This window comes from Prionailurus bengalensis, chromosome E2, assembly GCF_016509475.1.
Source record: "Prionailurus bengalensis isolate Pbe53 chromosome E2, Fcat_Pben_1.1_paternal_pri, whole genome shotgun sequence".
NCBI lineage: Eukaryota > Metazoa > Chordata > Mammalia > Carnivora > Felidae > Prionailurus > Prionailurus bengalensis.
The window spans coordinates 6,451,693-6,477,651 of record NC_057352.1 but is presented as its reverse complement, the minus strand read 5'-3'; the positions used below and the strand labels follow the sequence as shown (position 1 = coordinate 6,477,651).

Here is a 25,959-nt window from a genome sequence, read left to right as displayed (position 1 = left end):
TGCACCCAACGTGGGGCTCAAACTCACAACCCCAAGATCTAGAGTCGCATGCTCCCAACAGGCACCCCTGATTTTCTGTTTTTATATTTCTTATATTGTCCACAAAAATGAAAAAAGCCATATTGATTTAGAGGCCATCCTAACCTCTTATGGGAACGTGTAATAAGCCAAAATTGGGGACACATAACTTGCTCAGAAATACCTTACATAGATCTGTAAGAAAACCTACTTCATCTGAATTGATCCTTACACATTTCTCGTCTTCCTGTTTTGTGTGCAGATAACTCTCCCCGTAGCTCCTTGGTGAAATGTGTTCTCATTTCAGGGATGGTTGACCTTCAGGGATGTGGCCATAGAGTTCTCTCAGGAGGAGTGGGAGTGCCTGGACCCCGCTCAGAGGGCCTTGTACAGGGACGTGATGCTCGAGAACTACAGGAACCTGATCTCCTTGGGTGAGGAAAATTTCCCTCCAGAAGTGGAGATCTGCCCTTGTGTGTCTGCATTCTCCCCCTTGGAGCCCCTGTCTTACTTGCTGAGATTGAAGCCCTGTTGCCTCAGATACGAAAAGCCTCATGACGTGGCATCTGGACTTCGCACTTACACTTTTGTCAGATGATTTGCACACTTAATCAGGCATGCTGCCAGAACTTAAGTATGCGTAAAACCTTATGAAAAGCTTAAAATACCCAATTCCTTTTTTTTCTCCCCCTGTGCTGTTGATTCACTGGTTCTTATAAGAGACCAAGATCCTCGTGTAAACTGTTCTGTAAGTATTCAGAGGAGGCAGTCAGAGGATGAATTTTTTGTTTTTTAGCTCTACTGAGGTATAACTGGCAAAGAAAATTGTAATATATTGAAAGGGTACCCTGTAGTGATTTGACATACATATACATTGTGAAAGGATTTCCATAATCTAGTTAATTAACACACGTTACGTCACATACTTACTTTTTAAAAAATTTTTTGGTGAGGACACTTAAGTTCTACTCTCTTAGCAAATTTCAATTATACGATATTACCGACTGTAGTCACCATGTGGTACATTAGCTCCGCGGACCTTGTTCACCATGTGGCTGAAATTTTGTCCCCTTTTACCAACCTTACCCCATGTCCCCTATGCCTCCCCCTCAGCAGCCACCCATCCTACTCTGTTTTCTAAGCATGGCTTCTTGCCTGGACTCCACACTCCCTCCCTGTTACCCGTCTTACATTTTGGCCACACACCCACACTATAATTCCTACAGTTAATTCCTATAATTCCATCGTGGGACAGCATGATGGTGTTTGCCACGTCAGTCCCTTCTTTTTTCCCAAGGTTGGAATTCTGACTGCCCTGGTACATTTACCCCTCCGTGGATGGGCAAATACCATCGCTTCTCTCATGTGCTCATTACCTCCTGCCCTCCGCTCCTGACCTTCCTTCTTTGTGGCCTTCCCTCACACGGTACCTCGATCTGGATGGACCACACCGTTCCTTACTAGCTTATGAATTGTGTAGAACTTGAACACCCTGATTCCTGCAGGCCCCCCTCACCAGCCACACTACTTACCACGTTAAGAAAGATCCCTGCTTATCCACTGTGTCGCTGTTTCAGGACACTACAGAAATCCTTATTGCGGGGGTGACAGGGTACTCAGGGTGGCTAGGTAACACTGTTAGTACAACACAGCTCTGGTGTCTCCCTCAACGTGTTTATGTCGAAGTTCCTGATCTTGACTGTGATTTGCAGGCGTTTATGCATGAGCACACTTTGTCTGAACCCGCAGGCCCAGGTCAAATCCTGTTTCTCATACTTTCTCTATGAATAAGGGTTAGAAACACAAACCCCATGTGCCTACTGTCCCTGTTTAAAAAGTAGTGGTGATGTACTTCAAGGCTTTTAGCCATGTCAGTGCTATTAGAAGGCTTAAGATATTCCGTGTTTTATTTTTTTTTTTAATTTTATTTTTAATTTTTTAAAATTTTACATCCAGATTAGTTAGCATATAGTGAAACAATGATTTCAGGAGTACATTCCTTAATGCCCCTTACCCATTTATCCCATCCCCTCTCCCACAGCCCCTCCCGTAACCCTCAGCTTGTTCTCCATATTTATGAGTCTCTTCTGTTTTGTCCCCCTCCCTGTTTTTATATTATTTTTGTTTCCCTTCCCTTAGGTTCATCTGTTTTGTCTCTTTTTTTTTTTTTATTTAAAAAAAAATTTTTTTTTAATGTTTATTTATTTTTGAGACAGAGAGAGACAGAGCATGAACGGGGGAGGGTCAGAGAGAAAGGGAGACACAGAATCGGAAGCAGGCTCCAGGCTCTGAGCCATCAGCCCAGAGCCCGACGCGGGGCTCGAACTCACGGACCATGAGATCGTGACCTGAGCTGAAGTCGGACGCTTAACCGACTGAGTCACCCAGGCGCCCCTGTTTTGTCTCTTAAAGTCTTCCTATGAGTGAAGGCATATGATTTTTGTCTTTCTCTGACTAATTTCACTTAGCTTAATACCCTCCAGTTCCATCCACATAGTTGCAAATGGCAAGATTTCATTCTTTTTCATTGTTGAGTAATACTCCATTGTGTGTGTGTGTGTGTGTGTGTGTGTGTATACATACACCACATCTTCTTTATCCATTCATCGATCGATGGACATTTGGGCTCTTTCCATGCTTTGGCTATTGTTGATAGTGCTGCTATAAACATGGGGGTGCATGTGTCCCTTCGAAACAGCACATCTGTATCCTGTGGATAAATGCCTAGTAGTGCAATTGCTGGGTCGTAGGGTAGTTCTATTTTTAATTTTATGAGGAACCACCATACTGTTTTCCAGAGTGGCTGCACCAGCTTGCATTGCCACCAACAATGCAAAAGAGATCCTCTTTCTCCGCATCCTCGCCAACATCTGTTGTTGCCTGCGTTGTTAACGTTAGCCATTCTGACAGGTGTAGGGTGGTATCTCATTGTGGTTTTGATTTGTAAAGCTATTCCGTGTTTTATAGTAAAGTCTCAGAAATTCCTTGACTTTTGTAAGATACGGCAACCTTCTGTCACGATTTTGATCAGATGGTCTTTTGTCTGTGCCTTGGCTCAGCCTGCCATAGCAAGTACCAAAACCAGATGGCTTAACTAATAGAAATTTATTTCTCACAGTTCCGGAGTCTGGCAAGTCCAAGATCTTGGTGCTAGTCAGTTCAGTTCCTGATGAGCCTTCTTCTGGTTTAGAGCACTGCCTTCTTGCCGTGTCCTTGCATGATGGAAAGAGTAAGGCAGCAAGCTCTCATATCTCTTCTTGTAACGGCCCTAATCCCATTCGCGACCCTGCACCCTCATGACCTGGTTACCTGCCAAAGACTCCACCTCCAACCCCATCATATTGGGGTGGACACAAACATTCAGGCCATGCAGCCTGCACTATATTTTGTATGTTTTTATTCTACAATTCTGTCCAAACATTGTTTGATCTGGCCTTCATTAATAAGATTTTCACGCACAAACTCATTATTACATATACTTTGTGGCCAGTGAACTAAAAAATTAAAGAATACTACACAGATAGGGAATTGATTAGCTGTTACATAAGTGCAGGCCGAAACTCATAATTGTGATTTATGGGGTGCCTGCCTGGTGCAGTCAGTAGAGCATGTGACTCTTGATCTCGAGGTTGTGAGTTTGAACTCCCTGTTGGGCATAGAGATAACTTAAAAAAAAATCATAATTGTGATTTCTGACTTCTTTTCCCAATTATGTTAAGTATTTCCCTGACTGAATACTTCAAAAATGAGTGGTCTTAACATAAATTCCAGTTTTCGTATTGTATGCTGGTTCTGGAATAGAAGCCCTTGCTTTTTTTTTTTTTCTCTCAAGAGAGATTTGTTGAGAATTCCACAAACTATAATTTTGTATCATTGTGGTTGCTTATTATTTCAGTCCTGCTTTTACTCTAGGTTACTAGAATGTTTTATTAACTGTTGTTTTGACTTACAGATGATGATTTTTTGGTATGCACAGTGCAGCATAGCCGACTTATACTGCTTGTTAAAAATGGCCATTCTGAGGGAATATAGTTACATGACTGGTATTCAGAAAAATATTTTTATAACATTGATTAAATTCTCCCTCATTTCCCCAGTGCTACTATAGTTTTCCAATTCTAAATTGCCATTTATTTAGATAGCGTGCCTCGGTGGCTCAGTCGGTTAAGCATCCGACTTCGGCTCAGGTCATGATCTCACTGTTCGTGGGTTTGAGCCCCATGTCAGGCTCTGTGCTGACAGCTCGGAGCCTGGAGCCTGCTTTGGATTCTGTGTCTCTTTCTCTCTCTGCCCCTCCCCGCTCGTGCTCTGTCTCTCTCATCTCTCAAAAATAAATAAATATTTTAAAAAATTTAGATTACTCATTAGATAAGTTTGTTCTGGATTATTTACCATTAGAGTATATCATGCTGTGCTTTAGAATCAGTGCCCAATAAAGATGCAGTAAATATGGACAGTACTTTTATCTCTTCAAACGTGAAACAACCATATATTTTCTGTGAAAAATTGGCAGGTAATGGTGTGCCATTTCAGAACATGATGAGAAAATCCCCCTCTTTTCAGGGCTAACGTAAGTTTGCATACTGTGATTTTTTTTTTTTTGCCATTGATTATTTAATTTTTTTTAGTTTTTGTTCATTTTTGAGAGATGGAGAGAGACAGAGCATGAGTCAGGGGAGGGGCAAAGAGAGAGGGAGACACAGAGTCCGAAGCAGGCTCCGGGCTCTGAGCTGTCATCGCAGAGCCCGATGCGGTGCTCAAACCCACGGTCTGCAAGATCATGACCTGAGCTGAAGTCGGACACTTAACCGACTAGGCCACCCAGGTGTCCCAACATTGACTATTTAAAGTAGGCTTTAAAATCAATTTGAATTACATGTAATTACCCTTTTATATTAAAGAATCCTGTACCTTTTGTGTTCCTAAAAATTGAAAGTCATGGTTGCAACATTTCATAACTGATCAATATATGTACTACTTTTGGTGTAATATGTTTTTCAATATGAGATTTTTCTGTAATTAATTGGAAACCTATGGTTCTTTATATCTTGTAGCTCTCTCTCCCAAATGTGTGATCAAGGAACTACCACCAAAAGAAAACAGTAATACAGGGGAAGTATTGCAGACAGTTATATTGGAAAGACATGAAAGCCGTGACACCGAAGATTGTAGCTTCAGAGAAATCCAGAAAAGTTTTCACGACTCTGAGTGTCAGCGGAGAGACAGTGAAAGAAATTACGAAGGTGTGCTCGTGACCCTTAACAAAAACCTGACTGGTAGAAGAGACGCAGGAAATGAGCCGATTGAAAACAGGTCTGGACTAAGCTTTCAGTCACGTCTGGCTGGCGTGCAGATACTTCAGACTGAAGGGAAAGTTTACGAATGTCACCAAGTGGCGAGGTCTGTCAACGATAGTGCCTCAGTTTCACTACTTCACACAATTCTTCCAAGAGTCCCGACCAACATCTCTAATGAACGTGGGAATGATCCCTTGCGTTCTTCATTACTCCCACAAGACCAGAAAGCGCACATCAGGGAAGAACCTTACACACGTGAGGAGTGTGACAAAGCAGTGAATCCCGGTCTACACCCCACTAGACGTCAGGTAATCCAGACAGGAGAGAAACCGTATAAATGTGACATATGTGGGAAGGTCTTCAGTCGCAACTCGCACCTCGTACGTCATCACAGAATTCACACCGGAGAGAAACCTTACCACTGCAATGAGTGTGGCAGGGCCTTCAGTGAGTGTTCAGGTCTTACGAGCCATCAGGTGATCCATACGGGAGAGAAGCCTTACAAGTGTAATGAGTGTGGCAAGGTCTTCAGTCAGAGCTCAGGCCTGGTGAGTCACCGAAGAATTCACACAGGAGAGAAGCCTTACAAGTGCAACGAATGTGGCAAAGCCTTTACCTACGGCTCACAGCTCACTAACCACCAGGTAATCCATACCGGTGTGAAACCCTACAAATGTAACGAGTGTGGCAAAGCCTTTAATCAGAGCTCACATCTCACTAGACATCAAATAATCCACACGGGAGAGAAACATTACAAGTGTGACGAATGCGGGAAGGTCTTCAGTTACGATTCACACCTTGCGCGTCATCGCAGGACTCATTCTGGAGAGAAGCCTTACCAGTGCCATGAGTGTGGCAGAGCCTTTACTATGCTGTCGAGCCTTACTTACCATCAGGTGATCCATACTAGAGAGAAACCTTACAAATGTAATGAATGCGGCAAGGTCTTCAGTCAGAGTTCAAGCCTGCCTAGTCATCGGAGAATTCATACTGGAGAGAAACCTTACCAGTGTGATCAGTGTGGCAGATCGTTCATTCAACGCTCCAACCTCACTAGACACCAGATGATCCATACTGGAGAGAAACCTTATAAATGTAGTCATTGTGGCAAGGTCTTCACTCAGAATTCAAGCCTTGTAAGCCATCAGAGAATTCATACCGGGGAGTAATCTGACGAACGTAGGGAGTGTGACAACGCATTTGATTTGAAGTTCAAGCATGAGTCGGCATCAGAGAGCCCATGCTAAAGAGAAATCACATAAATGTAACGTGTGCGGCAGAGGACTTACACAGTCTTCGCAACTCACTAGACATCGGGATCTACATCTCTGATAAAACCACATTAATGTAATGTGCATGCTAAGGCTTCTACCCATGGATCAAAACTACAGAACATCACAGGGCCCACACCGGAGAGCAGCCTTACAAATGTAATGAATCTGAGAGGGCTTTTTGTCAAACATCCTGCCTTTGATGTCTTTGATGACAGAGCGTGAGCGGGGGAGGGGCAGAGTGAAAGGGAGACACGGAATCTGAAGTAGGCTCCAGGCACTGAGCTGTCAGCACAGAGCCCGACACGGGGCTCGAACCCACGGACTGCAAGACCGTGACCTGAGCCGAAGTCGGACGCTCAACCGACTGAGCCACCCAGGCGCCCTCAGAGAGTTTCTATGAGGAATAAAATAATGAAATCTCAAGTTCTCTAAAGTGAGATACCGAAATAGTACACACCACAGGATAATTGTTTTTTTCAAAATACCACAGAATAAAGTCAAAATGTGTTAAAACTCCAGATGGGAAGATAGATAACACAGAGATAGAGCAAAGGTATATGGATGCTGAGGATAATGTTCTATGGAATCTTTTCTGGTTTAAAGTATTAAATTCTCTTCATTTAGTTTCCTTGGTACCTTTGTCCGAGCTCAATTGGAAGTACTTGTGTGGGGCCATTTCTGGGTTCTCTGTTCTTTTCCATTGATTTATTTGTGTCTCACTCCACGAATACAATGTAGTTTTGATTACTTTTTACTATATTAGAAATCTTGCATGAATGATTCTGACCACTTTATTCTTTTTCAGATGCTCTAGCTATTCTAGTTCCTTTGCCTTTCTTTATAAATTTTAGAATAATCTTGTTTGTATTGTAGAAAATACCTTGATAGAAATTACATTAACCTATCAATTTGTAATCGTTTGACATCATTTCTATGTTGTATCTTCCAGTAAATGGCTGTGGTAGGTCTTTATTTGTGTAAACTTTTATAGATTTTAGCATCAAAATCCTGTTAATGTTTTTGTTAGATTAACATATGTTTGTACTTTTTCCTTTTTGAGCAATTGTACATATAATTGTATTTTTAATTTCAGTTTCCATGTGTTAACTGCTACTGCATTGAAGTAATATAGATTTTTTTAATGTCGATCTTGAATATCTAGAATTTGCTAATCTTACAGGGCGCCTAGCTGGCTCAGTTAAAGAGCATGCAACTCTTGATCTCCAGGGCATGAGTTTGAGCCCCACTTTGGGTGTAGAAATTACTAAAAAAGTAAATAAATAAACTTAAAAAAAAAAGAATTTACTAATCTCACTTTAGAGATTTGTAGCTTCTCTGGGCTTTTTTCTTTTCTTTTTTTTTTTTTTTTTTTATGTTTGTTCATTTTTGAGACAAAGACAGAGCATGACCAGGGGAGGGGCAGAGAGAGAGAGGGAGACACAGAATCTGAAGCAGGCTTCAGGCTCTGAGCTGTCAGCACAGAGCCTGATGTGGGACTCGAACTCACAAACCGCCAGATCATGACCTGAGCCCAAGTCAGACGCCTAACCGACTGAGCCACCCAGGAGTCCCTCTTTGGGCTTTTCTGTGTACACCATTTCGCTAGCTTCCTAATGTGGCTGTAAAAAGTTACCCCAAGCTAAGTGAATTAAAACAATAAAATTTATTCTCTTTTACTTCTCAACATAAGGTGTCTAGAATGGATCCACAGCACTGTTAGCCTTCTTGATATTCCAGGGAGGAATTTGTTTCCTTGCACTTTCCAAGTTCTGGAGACTGCTTAATTGCCTTGCCTCATAGCCCACTTCCTCTAAGGTAGCATCTTAACATCTGTCCCCATCCTGCTTCTATCAGAGCAACGACTTCTCTGTCTCCAACTCCACTTATATCCTTCTTATCACACCCTCCTGATTATATCATGTTTGCCAGGTCATCTAGGATCATCTTGCATCTCAGGATCCTTAACTAGGGCACAAGGGCAAACTCTTTTTGCAAACTCTCTTGACATAGAATGTAACCCTCACGGGTTATAGGGATGAGGGCTATCCTTTTGGTGGGGGGTGAGAGGCATGGGGAGGCATTCATCTTACTGCAACTGCAATACCTTCTGTTGATGGGTACATTATTAAACCTTCCTTTCTGGTCTACATCACTTTTCTTTCCTTATTTCATTGGCTCTAACTTACAGTACGTTGACTAGCAGTGGGAACAGAGGACCCCCTTATCTCCAGTCTGTGGGAGAACTATTCACTCTTTCACCCTTAAGATTGATGTTTGCTGTACGGTAATTTTGTAGCTGTTCTTTATTGAGTTGAGGAAGTTTCCCTTGGTATGTTGAGTTCTGTATATATTTTGAATATTAACATCCTTTCAGATACATAGTTTGCGAATATTTTCTCCCATTGCATAGATTGTCTTTTCACTCTTGATGGCTTCTTCTGCTGTGCAGAAAGAAGTTTGTCCCTTGTAGTTTGATGTGGTCACGCTTGCCCATTTTAGCTTTGTTCCCTCCTGCCTCCCCATGCTGTTGGGGTCAAACTAAAAAATCATTCCATAGGCCAATGTCAAGAAACTTTCCCCTGTTTTCTTCTAGGTTTCAGGTTTTACACTTAAGTTGTTGACACATTTTTTAGTTGATTTTTAAGTGTGATGTGAGATAAAAGTCCACTTTCAACTTCTGCATAGGGATGGACATCCAATTTTCCCGGCACCGTTTGTTGAAGAGACTATTCGTTTCCCCATTGTGGGTTGTTGGCATCCTTGTTTGCACATCAGTTGACCGTAAATACATTAAGATACTTTTCCTCCCTCTGAAACAGCCTCTTAAGGGAATTTGGCTCTCACCCCTCCCCTTTGCCTCATCACGTTCTTCCTCAGAACTGCTATGAGGAGAATGGGTTTGGACATTGGGGGGCCCTCCTGCCTATTTCTAGGCACAGATGCAGATAAAAGGGTGCAAAGGACGTACAGGTTGGTAAGTGGGTTTGTGGAGTTTTTGTGGCTGGAGGCTGTGTTTCAAGAGTTCCTTGTAGCACCAAGTCTTCCACTCCTAAAGGGCCCATTGGTTGCTCCACATAAAAATTAAAATTCATGGGGCACCTGAGTGGCTCACTTGGGTTAAGCGACCAACTCTTGGTTTTGGCTCAGGTCATGATTTTGCAGTTTGTGGGTTCGAGCCCCACGTCGGGCTCTGCAGCTGGCAGCACAGAGTCTGCTTGGGATTCTCTGTCCCTCTCTCTCTGCCTCTCTACCCCTTACAGTCTCTATTTCTCTCAAAATAAATAAGTAGATAAAAACATTAAAATTCATGAAGACAAATGAACAAACCATCAGAAAATCCCTTGGTACCATTTCTGTCTATTCCTCTCTTCATGTTTGTTCATTTGTTCATTATTTTTTTTTAAGTAATCTCCGTGCCCAACATGGGGCTTGAACTCACCACCCTGAGTTCAAGTTGCATGCTCTACCACTGAGCCAACCAGGTGCCTCTCTTCATGTATATTTAGCAACCAACACACATAAGATCATTTTAATTATCAACAATAAGGTGAGCTGTTTCACACAGCACTTCTGAGACCAAACGTGTGAGGTTTTCCCTACACCAACCAATTCTCCAGCTCTCTGGACACCAACTGGGTGTCTTACAATTAATTCAGTTCTGAAGCCAACTGGGAATTTCCACAGACCACAGAGATTAACGACTCAGTCTCACAACACTGCCCCCACTTCAGATGCCAATCACAAGTCCTGGGCCTCTTGTACTTCTGACCAACTGGCTATAAATGACTACAAATTCCAGTATATTCTTTTTTTTTTTTTTTTTTTTTTTAAGTAGGCTTCATGCCCAACAGTGAGCCCAATGCAGGGCTTGAACTCATGACCCTGAGATCAAGACATGAGCTGAGATCAAGAATCACTCAACTGACTGAGCCATCCAGGTGCCCGAAATTCCAGTATAATCTTGAGTAGAAGTGGTGATATACAGGGTTCAGTTCTCAATTCTTTACTCCTGATCATAACAGAAATGCTTCTGACATTTGGCTGTCAACATAAAGTTCTGTATTCATTGTAGATGGATACTATAGATCAGATTAACTTTCCTCCTCATGTACTGAACACACATTTATAGTTTAAATATAATAGTGTTTAAATGTTTAAAGTGCTTTTCTGAAGTTACTAGCATAATGGAGACGTAATCACATCATCGGGTGTATAGTACCACAGTATATTAAAATGCAGGCATTACTAGAGTAAAACCTTTTTAGTCATAGTGCATATTCTAATGATTCATTTTGCACCGCATTCCAGAAGTCAAACTGCTTTCTCTTTGATATCCTAAGATGAGGGATATACTAGCAATACTACATTTTTTTTTTATATGTTTTCTTCTGTTCTGAAAACATTTTGTCTGTAAGTGGGGAGAACTGTGAATAAATACCTTGAAAAAGTGGGAAAGTTTCCTGGAAGGTGATCAGAGTCCTGTTGAATATTTCAAAGTTTTCAAGTTATGGATGCTTTTTTGATTTCTAATTCTTAATTCCATTTTAATGATCTATCTGCATGGAAACTATTCTTCTCAGTTCTCAAATTAGTAAAGATAAAGTTGTTCACAGTAATTCCTACAGGTTTTGAAAATCTCATCAATAGTCTTACTGTAATTAGTATTCATAAGTACTAATACTAATAAATATAGTTTAATTAGTATTGTTCATGTGCCTATCTTTAGTCAATATTTTAAAAGATTTACCTGCTGTATCAATTTTGATAAGACATTAGTTTTATTCTACTTTTCATTATATTCAATATAAATCTCATTTCTGCCCTTTTTTGGGCTTACGCTGTATCTTTTTCAAAAGTCTTGAATTGGACTTGTAGGATTGATATGTCCAGTGAACTTTTAATACGTAAATTTGCAGCTAACTTATTTCCTCCAGAGATTTTTTTCATTAAATAAATACCAGAAGTCTGAACCGGAATTTTCTTACCTTTTCATATACAAAAACTAGTTATCAAAATAAATAGCAACTATTACTTAGGTGTTCAATTTTTAAAAATCTGAAAGTACAGTTTTCCAGATACCATTATTTGAAAGAGGATAAACATTATCTGTCTTATTACAAAATATCCTATAGTTTTGAGAGTTTGTGGTATTGATGCAAAATGAATAAACCTTTTATTTATTTTTTTTTAATTTTTTTTTCAACGTTTATTTATTTTTGGGACAGAGAGAGACAGAGCATGAACGGGGGAGGGGCAGAGAGAGAGGGAGACACAGAATCGGAAACAGGCTCTAGGCTCTGAGCTGTCAGCACAGAGCCCGGCGCGGGGCTCGAACTCACGGACCGCGAGATCGTGACCTGGCTGAAGTCGGACGCTTAACCGACTGCGCCACCCAGGCGCCCCGAATAAACCTTTTAGAGTCTAGAAGAGGGGCTCCTGTGTGGCTCAGTCCATTAAGCAACCGACTCTTGATTTCGGCTCAGCTCATGATGTCAAGGCCATGAGATCGAGCCTTGCATTGGGTTCCATGCTGCCAGCACAGAGCCTGTTTGGGATTCTCTCTCTCCCTCTCCCTCTCTCTAAATAAACATTTAGAATTAAAAAAAAAAAAAAAAACACCTCTATAAGAAAGAAAGTTTTATTCCAGCCCAATTTAGGCCAGCTGGCCCAAACCAACAATCTTCACAGGGAAGACAGTGCTGTAGACAATGAACAGTTTTTACAGGATTATATACTTTTTTGTACCTCTTATGAAAGCCCAAAGACTCTAGATTAGCATGTAGGCAGGAATGACGAGTTTTAATGCCAAGAAATGCAAGAAGTAGGAGCATTGGTGTTAAGGATGAGATGGTTTTGCTTTAGGCCACTCATTTACAAAGCAGATGTAAAATGTATGCTTGGTGCGCCATAAATCAGGCTTTTGGTTTAAACAAAGTTTATGTGCAGTCGTGCTGACTTAGGAAACATTTAAGGGGCGCCTGGCTGGCTCAGTCAGTGGAGCATGGGACTCTTGATCTCATAACTTGGGGCTGTGAGTTTGAGTCCCCTGTTGGGCATAGAGTTCTGCATAGAGCTTTTTTTTTCTTTCTTTCTTTCTTTCTTTCTTTCTTTCTTTCTTTCTTTCTTTCTTTCTCTTTCTTTCTTTCTTTTTTTTTTTTGACACAGGGATGAGTATATTGTTTATTGAAACTCATTCAAATTTTTTGGATTCTCAAATCTAGCAGTTACCAATAGGGATATGTTTTAATTGTTCTATGTGATTGAGGGATTGTCCACCCCCCTCTTTTTATTCTGGTTTTTTTTTTTTATTCATAAACATAAAAAAGACTCAGGTTATTCTCCCCCACTCTCCTCCTCTGCTATCGGAGAAATGGTGAAAATCCCACCATGGATATATTTCCTCAAGTAAAGGACATGGGAATCCAAATTCACTCCTCTAGCTGAGATCACCACTGAATACACAATATTCGATCTTCTAAATATCCTAATATTCAGTTGGATTTTATCTTGTCATATTTCCCAACTGTCTCCCAAACTCTTTAAAGATACCCTAGGGGCACCTGAGTGGCTCAGTCGGTTGTGGCCAACTCTTGATTTCGGTTCGGGGCATGATCTCAAGCTTCGTGAGCTCAAGCCCCATGTTGGACTCCGCAGTGACAGCATGGAGCCTGCTTGGGGTTCTCTCTCTTTTCCTCTCCCTATCTCTGCCCCTCCCCTGCACACGCTCTCTCTCTCTCAAATAAATAAGGACTTAAATATATATCCTGCCATGAGATACTACCTCACACCTATTGGGGCAGCTACTATAAAAAATGAGAGGGGTGCCTGGCTGGCTCAGTTGGAAGAGCATGACTCTTGATCTCAGGATCATGAGTTCAAGCCCCACACTGGGTGTAGAGTTTGAAAAGAAATGGATTTTGGAGCGCCTGGGTGGCTCAGTTAAGGGTCCAACTCTTGGTTTCAGCTCAGGTCATGATCTCACAGTTTCGTGAGTTTGAGCCCCTCATCGGGTTCCACACTGACAGTGCAGAGCCTGCTTGGGATTCTCTCTCTCTCTCTCTCTCTCTCTCTGCCCCTCCCCTGCTCTCTCTCTCAAAATAAATAAATAAACTTAAAAAAAAAAAGACTATGTCTTGAACAATTCAGTCTGTGTTTGCTAGTTTAGATGCACTAAATCCTCGCCCTCACTGTGGGGTTACACGAGGACCTTCCCATATCTGCACACACAGAGTTTTAAGGTAATACTCAGTTCGTTCACATCCGTATGTACTCTCTACATGGCCAATCTGAATCAGAATTCACATACAGCTTTCCTTCTCCGGTCGTGGGGCACCCATCTGGCTCAGTTGGAGGAGGATGAGACTTGATCTCGGGGTCCTGAGTCTGAGCCCCATGTTGGGGTGTAGAGGTTACTTAAATAAAATTTTTAAAAAACTGTAAAAAAAAGAAGAGAAAATAATAGGCCTTCCTTCACTTTCATAAAGAAAAGCTTGATTTCCATCTGTCTCCTGGGGAGACCGTGTCCACAGGCACTACCTCCCTCAGAACTCCTTTGCCTGCTTCCTGTGCACAGCATGACTTTTTTTTTTTTAGGTCTCATCTAAAAATGTGCGAGAATCCACTTGCAGCCCAGTTTGTATGTGGTTTCTCTTTCCACTCTTTCCACCTGTGCACAGGTGCAAACCTGTTCTTTTGCCTCTTTCCTTGCTAGTGGGGTGGGGTGGGGGCCAGGGTTCAGCAGAAATTCCACTGAAAATGCCCAGGGAAGACAGGCACCCGCTGGTGTGCACAGTGTTCGGATTATGTTGCTTTCTTGTTTGTTATTGTTGTTGTTGTTTTTCCTTTTTTTCCTTTCCCAAAACAGAACAAAGCAGCAAGAGTGGTTATAGGACAAGTGTTGTTAAGACATTCTATTCTACAGGGGCGCCTGGGTGGCTCAGTCGGTTAAGTGTCCGACTTTGGCTCAGGTCATGATCTCACGGTCTGTGAGTTCGAGCCCCGCATCAGGCTCTGTGCTGACAGCTCAGAGCCTGGAGCCTGTTTCAGATTCTGTGTCTCCCTCTCTCTCTGCCCCTCCCCTGTTCACGCTCTGTCTCTCTCTGTCTCAAAAATAAATAAACGTTAAAAAAAAATTAAAAAAAAAACCATTCTATTCTACATAAACACAACATCTGGTTGTACTGCATCGTGGAGCATTTGTTGAGGGGGGGGTGGTGGAGAGTGACCCGGGTGATGAAATGGTGCACTCCCTTGGAACTAACCAATTCTTGATGTACTAAGTGAAGATTATAAACTACATCTGCAGAGGTTTCACTTTAAAAAAAGAGGGGGGAAAAAAAGCTTATTCTCATCAGCTTATTTCTCTGATAAGGCAAGAGGAACTTTCTCTCACTTGAGAATAGGCAATTCTGTACTGACACCCAACAAAATGGCATTGCTTTTTCTATTCCCCATTCACCCAGGAGGCCAAAATCAGCACTGAGCTCAGTTCTGAAGATTTCATAGGGACCAGACCTGGGATATGAGGCGTGGCTAAAGGCATACGATAATTTGGGTTACCAACCACTGGTTTAAAATGAACATTAACTTTAAAAATAACGAGAAAAAAACTAGTAACTTTTAAAAAATCGTTCTAAATTGTCTTGTTATAATTTATAATTGTTGAACCATTTTCAAGTGTGAAAAGGAAAGCTTTATTTTAAAGAGAAAGAGAACACAAATAGGGGGCAGAGAGGGGCAGAGGGCGAGAGAGAGAGAATCTCAAGCAGTTTCCACTTTCAGCACAGACAGGGCTCAGGGTTCGGTCCTACCACCCTGGATCACGACCGGAGTGGAAATCAAGTCAGAAGCTCAACCTACTATGGCAGCCAGCCGCCCCCCAAAACAAAAGCATCTTAATTTCCAACATAAGTGTTCCCCACAACTTTAAACTTTTACCCTAAAACTGTTTAAAACATTAACTTGAGATAGGAGACAACGCCGCTCCACAGAAGACACTCAAACGTTTCCAAACCCAGAAAACAGACCAGCTAGAAGAGAGGACGGGAGGACGCAAAGCCCAGGCCCCGCCCCCGGAACGAAAGCGCTTCACCAGAGGCTCCGCCCCCACATCGCCCCACCCTCTCGCAATTCCGGCGTGGGCCTCGCCTCTCCGCTCTCCGCCCCGAGCCCCCGCCCCCTCGTCGGCTTCGTCCCGCCCTCTCACGATACCTGCGTTAGCCTCGCCTCCGCGCGCCCCGCCCCCTAACGCTCGCACCCTGCCCAGGCCCCGCCCCCTCCCCGTCCTCTTCACTGAGAGCGCGCAGGTTTCGGTAGACCTGGAAGCGGATGGCGCGGGTTAAAGGTCCTGCTACGCGGCGTGAGTTTCCGTCTTTCCAGTTTAAACGCGCTGTTCGTAGGGTCCTCTCCTCCATTGCCACGGTCTGGGCGTCATTAGGGGCCGTGAAATCCCTACACCCGCCCCTGCACCCCAAGTAAATTCAGACGTCGCTTTGCGAGGCCGGGGACGCGTCCCTTTAGGTTTAAAATCGCAGCGAGGCTGGTCCCTTCCCTCAGCACTGCCGTGCTCGGTCCGCGCAGACGCCGGCTTTCCCGTCCGTGTCCTGCTGGAACCCTCTTCGGAGCCCGCCGCCCGCCCCAGGCGCCTAAAGCCCCCTTCCGCGAGGTGGATTTATTCCCTTGGCGCCCCACAGCCTCCCTTTCTCGGCCCCTCCGGAGAGGCCGCGTGCTCTTCCGGGTCCTGGGATTCTTCAGGTCTCCCCCCGCTTCTAGAACACCGCCCCTCTGATCACTCCTCAGGCTCCCTCTCCCCCAGTCACCTCTTCCCCCGACCCCGCGCTGGGAGAGGTGACCTGGGCCTGCCTAGTGACACCAGCGTTCTTCCATCCCAAACGCCTCGCCCCTGGAGAAGGTGCTCCTTCCAGGAGGCGGGCATCTGACTCCATCCCATTCCTGGGTGAGAGGAAATCAGGAGAGACAGACCCAGTGAGAGAATTCCAGAAAAATGAAAGAGAAAAGTGAGGGAGAACCACGAACAACTGGCAAAGCGGAGGACGCGTGAGGGGGTGGCAGACTTAAAAAGTAAAAGAATCAACTGCGAAAGCAGCAGGGGGAGAAAAGGAGATGGAGAAAAGGGGGATCTCTAGGCAGATGAAGGGGAAAACAGAACAGTGAGAGGGGCGGGAAGTGGGAGCAGGAGCAACAAAGGGAGAGGCGCTTCAGACCGACGGTGGAGAGAGGGTACATGAGTTGGAGCCATGGCAGACCACAGTGGTGCTGGGACAGAAAGAAGGAACCGCGGATGAGAGGAGGAGAGACTGCAGGGAAGCAGCGTAGTGAGCTCGGGGTGCCAGAAAGCTGAGGGGGGGGCGCAGTGGGTGTTGTAACAGAGGTAGCCCCAACCTAATAGGGAGAGCAGAGACAGGTGGGGGACGAAGGAGGCAGAAATAGTTGGGAACAATCAGGTTGGGGAGAAAGCAACAGGAGGGAAAACAGGTTGCAGAGTGGGGCAGAAGAGATGTGAGAGAAGGAATCCAGAAAGGGGAGAGAGCAGGACAGGAGAGGGGGACAGAGTGAGAGACATCCAAGGGGAAACCAGACACAGTCCCCTGCCCCCGCCAAAAACAGTGAGAGTGTCAAAGAAAAAAAAATCACTGGTGCCTGTTAAAGATGGTAAGGCAGCGTTTATTCAGGACCAGCCTCTGGACAGGTGTAGGGACCACAGCAATAGGGTACAGAGTGGAGGAGACAGATTGGGCTCAACTCTGAATACACCGTGGGCAAGTGGGAATTTAAGAGGCAAGGAGGGGGTTACTGCATGGAAAATCGCCAAGAGGGAGCATCAGGGCTACGTGTGGTTCTGGCTAAACAGACCAAGTAGGATTTTTTTTTTTTTTTTTTTTTTTTTTTTTCAACGCTTTTATTTATTTTTGGGACAGAGAGAGACAGAGCATGAACGGGGGAGGGGCAGAGAGAGAGGGAGACACAGAATCGGAAACAGGCTCCAGGCTCTGAGCCATCAGCCCAGAGCCTGACGCGGGGCTCGAACTCACGGACCGCGAGATCGTGACCTGGCTGAAGTCGGATGCTTAACCGACTGCGCCCCCCAGGCGCCCCCCAAGTAGGATTCTTGCTGAGGACAGGCCAGGGTGATCAGACATCACCTGGGGAATAGTGGGGGACAAGGAACCTGATCAGACACAGAGGGTGGGAGGTTCTGGTTAAACTCCGGGTTCTTGCCAAAGCTGGTTTTATAAGGAAGTGCACAGATGGGCCCAGGAGAAGATTCAGGGGTCTGACTCAAGTTTGGTGAAGCAAAGAATCTTTGCCAAGAGACAGAGTGAAAGAAATGGACAGAGATACACAGAATAAGGGAAACATCCTAGTGAAGAAAGAGGGTGTACCTGGATCCAGGTGAGTGGTAAGGTTGGATATGGATGATTAAGTTGTTATATTGACTTGTGGCTTTATAACCTAAGAAACTGAAGTTTGTTTAAATTATACAGATAATGGGGTAGCCTGGTTGGCTCAGTCGGTTAAGCGTCCGACTTCAGTTCAGGTCTGATCTCAGTTTGTGAGTAAGTACTGCGTTGGGTTCTGTGCTGACAGCTTGGAGCCTGGAGCCTGCTTCGAATTCTGTGTCTCCCTCATTCTCTCTGCCCCTCCCCTACTCACAAAAAAAATTTCTCTCTCTCTCAAAAATAAACAAACATTAAAAAAATAAATTGTAGGAGATGAGGATGAGGCTTATAAAAAAAAACAGTCTAAAAGGCTTGAGGAGGGGCGCTTGGGTGGCTCAGTTGGTTAAACGTCTGACTCTTGATTTCAGCTCAGGTCATGATCTCCAGTTTTTTGAGTTTGAGCCCCATGTCAAGCAGGATTCTAAATATAAGATACTACATTATATTTGTAAATGTTTTATTGTATAAGATGAAGAAAAAAATTTGATGTTTACTTAACATGAGAGGAGGAACATGCGGTTTCTAAAATTCTTTCAAGATGTTGGAGGCAGGGGGCGCCTGGGTGGCTCAGTCAGTTAAGCATCCAACTTAGCCTCAGGTCATGATCTCAAGGTTTGTGAGTTCAAGCCCCACATTGGGCTCTCTGCTGTCCCCACTGATGCCGTGTGCGGGGGGGGGGGGCTTCACCAGGGCGGGAGCCGGTTCTGAAGAAGAAGGGTGGGAAGGTCACTTGCTGGCCTCTGGAGGAGTTCACTGTCCCGGGGCACCCCCCGTTTTCACACGGAGAGGCCTTCCCGTGTGAGGCTGCAGGACGGGAAGGACCCAGACTGACTCAAAGCATTAAGCTGCGTTTTCTTGACACTTAGGATTGAATTGCCAAGCCTGATCCTGCCTGAGGAAGAATCCTGGAAAGGGAGGAAGAGCAAAGGAAAGGAGTCGGGAATGGCCGTCTGTCAGGTGAAGTCATATCCTGGGTCGATTTCCTGTCTCTCATTCCTGCAAGGCCCTTCTTGGACTTGCCAACCTTGTCTGAGTCTGAAGTGTCCTGCCTGGCATGGGTGCGTCCACACTCCCCCAGGCCTTCCCCCGGTCCCTCTCCTCTGCACTTAGATTCCAGCTCGTCGTCACCCAGGGACCCGAGCCTGTGAGAAGGCTGCACTGGGCACATCCTGAGGGGCTTCGCAGCAGGCGAGTGGAGACGGGTGTTGTCAGTGTGGCTGGGCTGCAGGGGGTGTTTAGGGGCTGCCTCTGGACACACTGTAGGCTCTCTGTCGACCAGGATGAAAGAAGCCATGTGTGGAAGTCCTGGATTCATGTGTAGGAAGAGTTGGAAGATTCTGGAAAAGGAGACCGATGGGGGGGAAATCTGGGCCAGTAAAGAAAGAATATTATTGTTAGTACATTCCTTTAGTTCTCCTGCCTCAGCGACCACCTTGGACAAAGTTGCAATCCTGTCATCCATGAACGAAACACACCAGGTCTTTGACTCTCTCCCCTCCCTTCTTTTTTTCTTTCCTTCTTTTCTCTTGTATTGCTCCCTCCTCAGGCATCCTTTGCAGTGGTTAATTGCTGGAGGCCTGGCTGGCCCCTTTTCTCAGCCTTAATTTAGAGGAAATTGTCCAGTCTTGGTCATGCTATTTGGTGAAATAGTCTTGCTTAAATGCATGGCTTTTTTTTCTTCCTCAAGTTTTTTGCATGATTGTTTTTTTATTTTATTTTTTTAATGTTTATTCATTTTTGAGAGAGAGACAGAGTATTAGCAGGAGAGGGGCAGAGAGAGAGGGAGACACAGAATCCGAAGCAGGCTCCAGGCTCTGAGCTGTCAGCACAGAGCCCTACACGAGGCTTGCACCAATGAACCGCGAGATCATGACCTGAGCCAAAGTCGGTCGCTTAACCAACTGAGCCACCCAGGTGCCCCTGTACTTTTCATTTCTGTGACTTCCTTATTTTATAACTGGAAGATTTTACCTCTTCATCCCCTACACCTATTTTGCCCATTGCCTACCTCCTCCCCTCTGGCAACCACCAATTTGTTGCCTGTATTTACGAGTCTGTTTCTGTCTTTTTGTTTGTGCATATTATTTTGTTTTTTACATTCCACATATAAGTGGAGTCATATAGTATTTGTCTTTTTCTCTCCAACTTAGTTCACTTACCATAATACCCTATATGTCTACTCACGTTGTACAAATGATGAGACTTCATTCTTTTTTATGTCTGACTAATAATTTTCCATTGAATATGTATACCACATCTTCATCTATTCCCCTATCCATGGACACTTGGGCTGCTTCCGTATCTGGGCTGTTGTAAATAATACTGTAGTAAATCTAGGGGTGCCTTTATGTTTTTAAATTAGTGTTTTTGTTTTCATTGGGTAAATATTCAGTAGTGGGTTTATAGGATCACACGGTATTTCTTTTTTTAATATTTTGAGGAACCTCCATACTGTTTTCCACAGTGGCTGCATTAATTTACATTCCCACCCACAGGGCACAGGATTCCTTTCTCTATGTCCTCTCCAATTCTTTTTATCTTTTGACTTTTTGATAATTGCCTTCCTAACAGGTGTGATGTAATATCTCATGGTGGTTTTGATTTGCATTTCCTTGATGACTGGTGATGTTGAGCATCTTTTCATGTATCTGTTGGCCATTTGTATGTCTTTGGGAAAATGTCTATTCATGTCCTCTGTCCATTTTTTTTCAATGTTTGTTTACTTTTTGAGAAAGACAGAGACAGACAGAGCATGAGTGGGGGAGGGGTAGAGAGAGGGAGACACAGAATCCAAAGCAGGCTCCAGATTCTGAACTGTCAGCACAGAGCCCGGAGCCTGAAGTGGGGCTCGAACTCCCCAACTGTGAGACCATGACCTGAGCTGAAGTTGGATGCTTAACCGATTGGATTGAGCCATCCAGGCACCCCAGTCCTCTGTCCATTTTTTTAATCATTGTGTTTATTTTTCCTTTTGGTTTGTTTTGCTATTGAGTTTTGTAAGTTCTTACATATTTTGGATATTAACACCTTGTCATCTTGAGCATTTGCAAATATTTACTCCTATTTCATAGGTTGCCTTTTAATTTTATTGACTGTTTCTTTGCTGTGCAGAAGGTTTTTAGTGTGATCTGGTCTTATTTTTGTTTTTGTTTTTGACACTTTTGTTTTCAATTCTAAACAATCATTGCCAAAATTAATATTAAGGAACTTTCCCCCTTTATTTTCTTCTAGGAGTTTTACAGTTTCGTAACTTATTTTAGTCTTTAATCCGTTTTGGGTTGATTTTTGAGTATGTTGTAAGGTAAGGGTTGTTACATTCTTGTGCACATAGACCTCCAGTTTTCCCTACACCATTTATTGAAGAGACTATCCTTTCCCAATTATGTGGTTGTTAAAAATTAGTTGAGTGAGGAAACAACAAGTGCTGGTGAAGATATGAAGAAAAAGGAGTCCTCTTGCAATGTTGGTAGGAATGCAAACTGGTGCAGCCACTCTGGAGAACAGTATGGAGGTTCCCCACAAAGTTAAAAATAGAATGACCCTATTACCCAGTAATCGCACTACTGGGTATTTGCCGAAAAAATACAAAAGCACTAATTCAAAAGGATACATGCACCCCTACCTAAGTTTTTAGAAGCATTATTTACAAGACCCAAGATATGGAAGCTGCTCAAATGTCCACGGACAGAAGAATGAATAAAGACAATGTGGATGTGGTATATAGATACCATGGTATTTTATTCAGCCATAAAAAAGAATGAAATCTTGCCATTTGTGACAATATGGATGGCACTAAAGAGTATAATGCTAAGCAAAATGAGTCAGTCAGAGAAAGGCTGTTATGCCCAGAATTCGTGATCCCCAAAGACCACCAGGGAGCGGAGTCCGATGCAAAAGCAAAGAGCCTTTATTCGAACTAGCTCGAGCTCAATCCCCTACCTGCACCGACGACGCAGCGGTGAGAGAACGGAGAGAGAGAGTGAGTTTCAAAAGGACAAAGGTTTTATTGGGGCCTAGGGGCAGTTGGTGAGGTAATGGCTGTGGCCTCAGACGATTGTCTGGGGAAGGGTCGGAGTCCTGTTATGCAGGTCGCTGGGTGTGTTTTGATCGGGAAGTTTTGGGTGAGCGGGAGGTTACTCAAGGGGAGGAGGCGTGGTCAAGGTGAAGGACACAGAACAAGATGGAGTTGGCCAGCGTAGGCCCGCCCATTCAGGCAAGTACTATAGGATTTTACTCATATGTGGAACTTAATAAGCAAAACAAACGAGCAAAGGGGAAAAAAAGAGACAATCCAAGAAACAGACTCTTAACTATTGAGAACAAAGATCAAAATTGAAACATCAGGATTTATATTGGAGAGCGATCTTGCAAAGGTAGTTTGTGATAAGGCTTTGTTTCAAACATCCATGCCTTTGGTGTCAGAGAATCATAGTGGAGAGGAAGCATACATCTGTACTGAACCTGGAAAAGACCTTGGAGCAAAGGTGGGTTCTCAGGATTGACAACGAATTCATACTTCCAATGTAATGGAACATGTTAATTTTCTTAATTGTCACAACAGACTCGACATCAGAATATTTTTACAAAGAGTAAGTCTTTCTTCAAGATTAATCTGAGATATCCCATACTGCAGAATAAATAGAAGTCAAAATATGTTAAAACTCATGGCATGATAGATAGCAAAAGAACAAATATGTGGAGATGGCCAAATAATTTTATGAGGTATTTTATTCAATTTTTTGAGGTTTCTTTAGAAGGCTGCTCCATTATCTAGGAGTTTCAACCTGACATTTGGATTCTGGTGATAGGCTTTTCTCACTGGCCTTTTGTCATGGTCTCTGGGACAGAATTACAAAGATGGAAGGTCCTACTTCATTAGCTGAGGTTCATTCATATTTTTGTTCCCTGAAAGAACAAGGATACTTCCTTTTAAAAATAAATATTATCGGGGCACCTGGGTGGCGCAGTCGGTTAAGCGTCCGACTTCAGCCAGGTCACGATCTCGCGGTCCGTGAGTTCGAGCCCCACGTCGGGCTCTGGGCTGATGGCTCAGAGCCTGGAGCCTGTTTCCGATTCTGTGTCTCCCTCTCTCTCTGCCCCTCCCCCGTTCATGCTCTGTCTCTCTCTGTCCCAAAAATAAATAAACGTTGAAAAAAAAATTTAAAAAAAAATAATAAATATTATCTTGGGGCACCTGGGTGACCCAGTCCATTAAGTGTCCAACTTCAACTTAGGTCATGATCTCATAGTTGGTGAGTTCAAGCCCCACATCAGAGCCTGGAACCTGCTTCGGATTCTGTGTCTCCCTCTCTCTCTCTCTCTGCCCCTCCCTCCCCTCCCTTGCTTGTGCTCTTACTCTCTCAAATAAACATTTAAAAACAAATAAATAAAATTAAATATTTTCTGAATTAGGGAGGATGTGGGGTGGCAGAGAATACTGTAAAACGATGCAGTTAAGCCCTTGGGTTTATTGTGTTCAGTGAGCCTTTCTCCAGACAGACTCCATGTGGTTTATAGGAAAGGAATGCTTTACCAAATGACCATGAAATAAAGCAGGTCAAGACACTGGGAGATTGGGATTTATATGGGAAGATAGGAATAGGTTACTAGGGACTGATTATGTGGTAGAAATAATACAGGAGACATGGTGGCTACATTGTCCTTTGGATGTTAATAGCTGTTTTATTTCAAGAATTAGTGAAGGGGCACCTAGGTGGCTCAGTTGGTTGAGTATCTGACTTCAGCTCAGGTCATGATCTCATGGCTTGTGAGTTCGAGCCCTGAGTCGGGCTCTGTGCTGACAGCTCAGAGCCTGGAGCCTGCTTTGGATTCTGTGTTTCCCTTTCTTTCTGTCCCTCCCCTGCTCATGCTGTCTTTCTCCTTCAAAAATAAATAAACATTAAAAAATTAATATAAATGAATCTTATTTTTGACAATTGAAGAGAGAACAGTTATCAGGAGAGCTTAATCGAAAGAACCAATATAATTCATGCAGGTGTATGATTCACACTTAACTGATGGTATAACTTTTTTTTTTTAAGGTCATTTATTTGTTTTGAGAGAGAGTGAGACAGCACAAGCAGGGAAGGGGCAGAGAGAGGGAGAGAGAGAGAATCCCAAGTAGGCTCTGCACCATCAGTGCAGAGCCCGATGCAGGGCTTGAACTCACAAACTGTGAAACCATGACCAGAGCTGAAACCAAGAGTCAGATACTCAACCAACTGAGCCACCCAGGTGACCCTGCTGGTATAACTTTTCTACTTTTTTTTTCTTCCAGATTTAATGAAGTATAATTATCAAATAAAATTGTATGATATTTAAATGTACATTGTGATGATTTGATATATGTGTAGATTTTAAAAGGATTTTCCCCATGTAGTTGTCACATCTATTACTTTACATATTTAGTGTGTGTGTGTGTGTGTGTGTGTGTGTGAACATTTAAGTTCTCTAAGATTTCAGGTATATAATAGAATGTAGTTGCCATGTCCTACATGAATTCCTTAGTCTTTATTAGTTTTAGAACTGAAAGCTTGTACCCTTTTATCAACCTCTCTGTGTTTCCCGCACCCCCCAGTCCTGGCAACCACTTTTCTAGTCAGTGTTTCTATGAAGTTGATTTAATTAAATAATGGGTTTCTCTCTCTCTCTCTCTCTCTCTCTCTCTCTCTCTCTCTTTTTAAGTTTATTTATTAAGTAATCTCTGCACCCAACCTGGGGCCTGAACTCACAACCCCTGAGATCAAGAGTTGCATGCTCTAAGGACTGAGCCAGCCTGGCGCCCCGTATTGATTTCTTTATAAGTCAATGCATTTGAAGGAAGGAGCAGTCATATCTTTCACTTTTGGCAGGCAAAAACCCTGTCCAGCTAGGTCCTCAAACTAATGGGATTGCTTCTGGGATTATGCGCCAGTGGGCCTGAAGCCAGGTCACATAGCTTGTACCTCATCCTGTGTTATGGAGGGGCACTGTGTCACTGCATCTTTTAAAAATGGGATAAAAATAATAAAATAAAAATAAAAATGGGATGATAGATCTTCTTTTATTCATATGTGTGCTATGTCAAGACATTCTGCTCAATTTTACCTGAAAGTATTTTAAATATGCTAATTTCCCTATCTAAACGTATTTTGATTGACTGTCAGTTTGACGTGGTTGAAATCTTCCATATGCAGGGTGAGAGAAAACACATCTGTAGTAGATGTTAACAGATACTGCCAGAAAAATTATTCAGGGTAGAAGTTTGTTGGATGTTTTATAACCTAGTTTTACTTTCCTTAGGGTTCATATTAAAGAGCATACACTTCCCTGCTGGGTGCCTTTAGAAATATTGCAAAATTGATTATTCTTTAAGTGAAAATCGCTAAGACTACATATGTTACAAGCTTTGTAAACATTTAGAAAGCAAAGAACTAAAATATACAATTTGTAAATAAAAAACCTTGTACTTTGAGAAGGTATGTGTAGTGATTTTGAAATTATATTTAGATACTGATTTAAGTATATTATGTAAAGTTAAACTCAGGTATTTGAAGGTAAGTCATCTCAAGCGTGTAACAGAATAAATTGTTATAACAAACATAAACGACAACAAGGCAATTTATAACATTTTTTAAAAAGTTAGTGTTCTTCCTAAAGCAGTGGTTGGCAACCCAAATTATATATGCCTTCGCCCTCCACGCCTCTTTCCTCTGGTCTCGTCCCTATGCAAGTCTTCGGAACTGAGCACAGCGTTGAGTTTGGCCTCCTGGGTGATTGGGGAATTGAAAAAGCAATGCCATTTTGTTGGGTGTCCGTATGGAATTGCTTTTTCTCTCCAGGGAGTTTTGAATTTTACATTCTAGTTTGTAAGCCCGACACCAACAGCTCCAGCTGTGTAATTAAACTACTTAAATTGATCCTAACTACAGG

General features: G+C 43.2%; 1 pseudogene; it reads left to right on the top strand.

Annotated features, from left to right (window-relative positions):
• The window catches only part of LOC122495260, a 68,695-nt pseudogene that overhangs the window by 9,789 nt on the left and 32,947 nt on the right, over positions 1–25,959 (top strand).